General features: G+C 50.3%; 1 long non-coding RNA gene across 1 annotated transcript; it reads left to right on the top strand.

Moving 5' to 3' along the window:
• Positions 1–1,755: 1,755 nt before the first annotated feature.
• LOC147996231 (uncharacterized) lies at positions 1,756–4,924 on the top strand. The gene is made up of 2 exons (XR_015671604.1): positions 1,756–2,100; positions 4,055–4,924. It is a non-coding gene; the product is annotated as an uncharacterized LOC147996231 (long non-coding RNA).
• The last annotated feature ends 648 nt before the right edge of the window (positions 4,925–5,572 follow it).

Raw genomic sequence — 5,572 nt, 5'->3', positions numbered from 1 at the left:
CAGCCAGGTTTTGTGAGTGCTCAGCCAGGTCTGTTCTGTGAGCGCTCAGCCAGGTTGTTTGGAATTTGGGCGGGACGAAGAAGGAGCTGACGAGCTCGGACTTCTCGCCCCGCAGCCCTGGAAGACGTTCCAAGGGAGTTGGGGCCCGACTTTTCGAGGCCCAATCTGGGAGAGGAGAAAGATCCGGACTAACGGCACCTCTGTCTGTATTTTTGGCTTTCAGAGGGCCCCGGACCTTTGCCACCTCTATCTGAGAAAGATCCGGACTAACGGCACTCTGTCTGTATTTTTGGCTTTCAGAGGGCCCCGGACTTTTGCCACCTCTATCTGACTTTTTGCTTTCAGTTTGGTACCAAAGCCGTGCAGCACGCCTGTCTGTTGTTTGTTTGACTGTTGGTGTTGTTTGTTTTCTCTGTGTTCTAATCTTCCTTAGAACTAACATGGGACAGTCCCTAACAACGCCCCTAAGTCTCACTCTTGATCATTAGAAAGACGTCCACGACCGGACACACAACCAGTCCGTCGAGGTTAAAAAAAAGGAAAATGACAGACTCTCTGCACATCCGAGTGGCCCACTTTTGGAGCGGGATGGCCAATGAATGACACATTTAATAAGATCATTATTTTACAGGTTAAAGATCGGGTCGTCCACGGACATCCTGACCAGGTTTCTTATATTATCACTTGAGAGAGTCTCGCCTTAAACCCCCCCCCAGGTGGAACCCTTCGTGGACCCGAATTGGCCTCCCCTCAACCCCCAGCCTGTCCCCTCGGCCCCGCCCGGTCCGCCGGCCACGTCTTCCTCTCTCTACCTTTGTGAAATCAGAGCCTTCTAAGAAACCTGTCCTCCCGGCAGACCCAAACTCCCCTCTCATAGATCTTCTCTCTGACAGGCCCGGCTAAAACGGAGGAGGCAGAGCCGCCGGCCAGATCAGTTGCCGGGCCACAGTCTGATAAGGGTTTCTCCCCTGTCGCAGGGAGATTGCGCAATAAGCGCGAGGTGATGCCAGATTCAACCTCCCAGGCTTTCCCACTTAGACAGGGAACTGGTGGCCAGACCCAATACTGGCCGTTTTCAGCAGCTGACATTTACAATTGGAAACAACACAACCCTTCTTTCTCCAAAGATCCGGTGGCACTCACCGACCTAATAGAATCTGTTTTACTTACCCACCAGCCTACTTGGGATGACTGCCAACAGCTCTTACAGGCCCTCTTAACCTCAGGAAAAAAAAAAACAAAGAGTGTTCCTAGAGGCCAGAAAGCATGTTCTGGGAGATGATGGGCGTCCCACCCAGCTGCCTGAGACCAAACTGGGATTTTAATACAGCTGAAGGTAAGGGACACCTACGCCTTTATCGCCAGTTGCTTCTAGCGGGTCTCCGAGGGGCTATACGACGCCCTACTAATTTGGCTCAGGTAAAACAGATATTACAGGAAACAGGGGAAACTCCCTCCGCCTTTCTAGAGAGACTTAAGGAGGCCTACCATATATATACTCCCTATGACCCAGATGACCCAGGACAAATGACGAGTGTCTCTATGTCCTTCATCTGGCAGGCTGCTCCAGATATCAGGACTAAGTTACAGAGGTTAGAAAATTTGCAGGGCTATACATTACAGGATTTACTTAAAGAAGCTGAAAAGATTTTTAATAAGAAAGAGATAAAAAAAGAAACAAAGAATTGAGTCGAATCTTGGCCGCCGTAGTTCAGGGCCAAGAAAGGAAGGGAGATAGGGGGGAGCTCGAAAGGGGCTGAAGCTGGATAAAGATCAATGTGCCTATTACAAAGAGAAAGGGCACCGGGCCAGAGAGTGCCCCAAGAAGCCTGGCGGACCCCGAAAGCCTCGACCACGAACCTCCCTCTTGGCTCTAGATAAAGATTAGGGAGGTCAGGGCCAGGAGCCCCCCCCCTGAGCCCAGGGTAACGCTTAAAGTTGGGGGGCAGCCGGTTACTTTCCTGGTAGACACAGGAGCCCAGCATTCAGTCCTCACCCAAGCTTCAGGACAACTCAGCGACCGGACGGCCTGGGTACAAAGAGCTACTGGTGAGAAACAATACCGATGGACTACGGACCGCCGGGTTCAGCTGGCTACCGGTAAGGTGACCCATTCCTTCTTACATGTTCCGGACTGCCCGTACCCTCTGCTGGGCCATGATCTTCTCACCAAACTAAAAACACAAATTCATTTTGAGAAAGGAGGGGCCCAAATAACTGGCCCCCACGGAACTCCCCTTCAATTTCTATGAATATAGACTATATGAACCGGGACAGGACAAGCCACAATCCCTAGAAATAGACACTTGGGTCACGAATTTTCCACTGGCTTGGGCAGAGACTGGTGGGATGGGGTTGGCACTCCAACAGCCCCCCTTAATTACACAGTTAAAGGCCACTACAACTCCAGTCTCCATAAAACAATACCCCCTGTCACATGAAGCTTATCAAGGTATAAGGCCTCACATTAGGAGGCTTCTAGATCAAGGCATCCTAGTCCCCTGCCGGTCGCCTTGGAATACGCCTCTTCTGCCTGCTAAGAAACCCGACACTGGAGATTATAGGCCAGTACAAGACTTGAGAAAGGTCAACAAGAGGATAGAAGATATTCATCCGACTGTTCCAAACCCTTACAATTTGCTCAATAACTGTTCATCGATGAGAAACAGGGGTATGCTAAAGGGGTCCTAACACAAAGGTTGGGACCCTAAAAACGCCCTGTGGCCTACCTGTCTAAGAAATTGGACCCTGTGGCCTCCGGCTGGCCACCGTGCCTAAGGATGGTGGCTGCTATTGCTGTCCTGATCAAGGACACTGGAAAATTGACTTTGGGACAGCCACTCACCATCCTAACACCCCACGCAGTGGAGCCCTTGGTAAAGCAGCCCCCAGACCGCTGGCTCTCTAATTCTCACACCAAGCCTTGTTACTGGATACAGAACGGGTTCAGTTTGGGCCCGTAGTCGCCCTCAATCCTGCCACCTTGCTTCCTCTACCAGAGGAGACAAAACAGCATGACTGCCTACAAATCCTCGCAGAAGTACATGGAACCAGGCCGGACCTATCGGACCAGCCTCTTCAGAATGCTGACCACACATGGTACACGGATGACAACAGCTTCTTGGCAGAGGGAGAGCGAAAGGCTAGAGCTGCGGTCACTACGGAGGACAAAGTGATTTGGGCGAAAGCCCTGCCTGCTGGTACCTCCGCACAACGGGCTAAACTCATCGCCTTGACTCAGGCGCTCAAGATGGCAAAAGGTAAGAGGCTAAATATATATACAGACAGCCGTTATGCCTTTGCCACAGCACACATCCACGGGGAGATCTACCAGAGGCGGGAACTGCTCACATCTGAGGGTAAAGATATTAAAAATAAGGCTGAAATTCTGGCCCTCTTAGAAGCCCTATTCTTGCCCAAAAGACTGAGTATTATACATTGTCCAGGACACCAAAAAGGGCACAACCCAGAGGCACGAAAAAACCGGCTGGCCGATGCCACGGCACGAGAAGCAGCCATGAACAAACAAATCTTGACCTTAAATAGCCCAGACCAACCCACGCCCCCACCAGTGGGACAAACCAGTTGGGTTTATGCCCATGAGGACATAGAGCTCCTAGAAAAAAATGGGGGCCATCTACCACCCTCAACTAAAACAGTGGGTCTACAAAGGACTTTTGAATTGATCTCCTTTTTACATAAGAAGATAAAAACCTTACTAGATAGAGAAGAGATAAATCTGTGTTTTTTTTTAAATTGGGACAAAGCGATACAAAAGGTGACTGAGAGTTACAAAGCGTGCGCTCAGGTTAACCCGGGAAGGACCAAGATTGGACAAGGAGTTCGTCCTAGGGGACACCGTCCCGACATCCATTGGGAAATTGATTTTACTGACAACTGGCTCAAAGGATTGGGTGGCCCTCCTTCCCCTAGTTCTATATCGGGCCCGGAATACCCCGGGCCCCCATGGTCTAACTCCTTTTAAAATAATATATAGAACACCACCCCCATTTGTCCATTTCTTGGATTCAAACATTGCTGATTTTGCTGACAGCCCTTCTCTGAGGGCCCATTTACAGGCCCTACAGATTGTGCAGAGAGACGTCTGGAGACCTTTGGCCACTGCTTACCAGGACAAGCTTGAGCATCCGGTGGTGCCACACCCGTTCCAGATTGGAGACACCGTGTGGGTGCACAGACACCAGACCAAGAATCTCGAGCCACGGTAAAAAGGACCCTACACCGTCCTCCTGACTACCCCGACCGCCCTAAAGATAGACGGAGTCTCGGCTTAGATCCACGCACCACACGTCAAGGCAGTCTGGTCTGAAGAATTGACTAATCACAACACTACACCCCAGACATGGAGAGTTCAGCACATTCCAAACCCCATAAAGTTAAAACTCCTACGTGGCTCCTCCTAGCCCTTTTGTGGCCTAGAGTCAGTGGGGGAATAAGCCCCCACCAGACAAAAATTTCTTGACCAAGTCGAGTGAAAGATTTCACTCAAAGTTAACAAAAAAAAATGGGGGAATGAAAGACCCCAGCTTAGCAGCAGTAACGCCATTTTACAAGGCTATATTTAAGATGACTGGTTCAGGGAAAGGTTAGAACACTGAGTACACAGCGGCTGCCAAACAAGATGTGTTTGGTTGAAGGCCTGGCAACAGGAGGACTGCCGTTGAGCACCTGACAATGAAAAAAAGCCCCAGGAGAGGTCCCACACCCTGGTGGGGGGCCGAGTCAGTCGTTATGTTCCAAGAAGGTAGCTAAGAAACTTGCCCCCGGGCTGAACCCTTGGGGGGCCGAGTCAGCCGTTATGTTTCTAGAAGGTAGCTAGGAAACTTGCCCCCGGGCTAAACCCTTGCCATATTAGAATCCACCAATTATATCCCTGTAACCATGCATCTGCTTCTGTATGCTTGCTTCTGCTCCCCAAAATCCTATAAAAGCCCATCCTTGGTTCTGTGGGGCGCGCCAGTCCCCCGAGTGACTGAAGCGCCCACAGGTGCCTGTGCCTGTATATCCCGACAATAAACCAAATCCTCTTGCTGATTGCATCCTGTGGTGTCTCGGTCTGGTCTTTGGAGTTGGAGGGTCTCCATCCTGAGGGAAAGTTCTCCCTGAGAGCTTTTCAGGGACCACAGGTAAGACCAACTTTTCTGCTGCAGGTGACCTGCCTACTGAACTCAAGACACGCCCACAGGAACAGCTGAAGACCTGTAGAGAGGAAAAACTACACGCCCGAAAGCAGAACACTCTGTCCCCATAACTGGCTGAAAGAAAACAGGAAAACAGGTCTACAGCACTCCTGACACACAGGCTTATAGGACAGTCTAGCCACTGTCAGAAATAGCAGAACAAAGTAACACTAGAGATAATCTGATGGCGAGAGGCAAGCGCAGGAACCCAAGCAACAGAAACCAAGACTACATGGCATCATCGGAGCCCAATTCTCCCACCAAAATAAACATGGAATATCCAAACACACCAGAAAAGCAAGATCTAGTTTCAAAATCATATTTGATCATGATGCTGGAGGACTTCAAGAAAGATGTGAAGAACTCCCTTA

This window comes from Rattus norvegicus, chromosome 2 (genome assembly GCF_021556685.1).
Source record: "Rattus norvegicus strain SHRSP/BbbUtx chromosome 2, alternate assembly SHRSP_T2T, whole genome shotgun sequence".
Taxonomy (NCBI): Eukaryota; Metazoa; Chordata; class Mammalia; order Rodentia; family Muridae; genus Rattus; species Rattus norvegicus.
The sequence above is the reverse complement of the archived record's forward strand: the minus strand, read 5'-3'. Positions and strand labels throughout refer to the sequence as shown.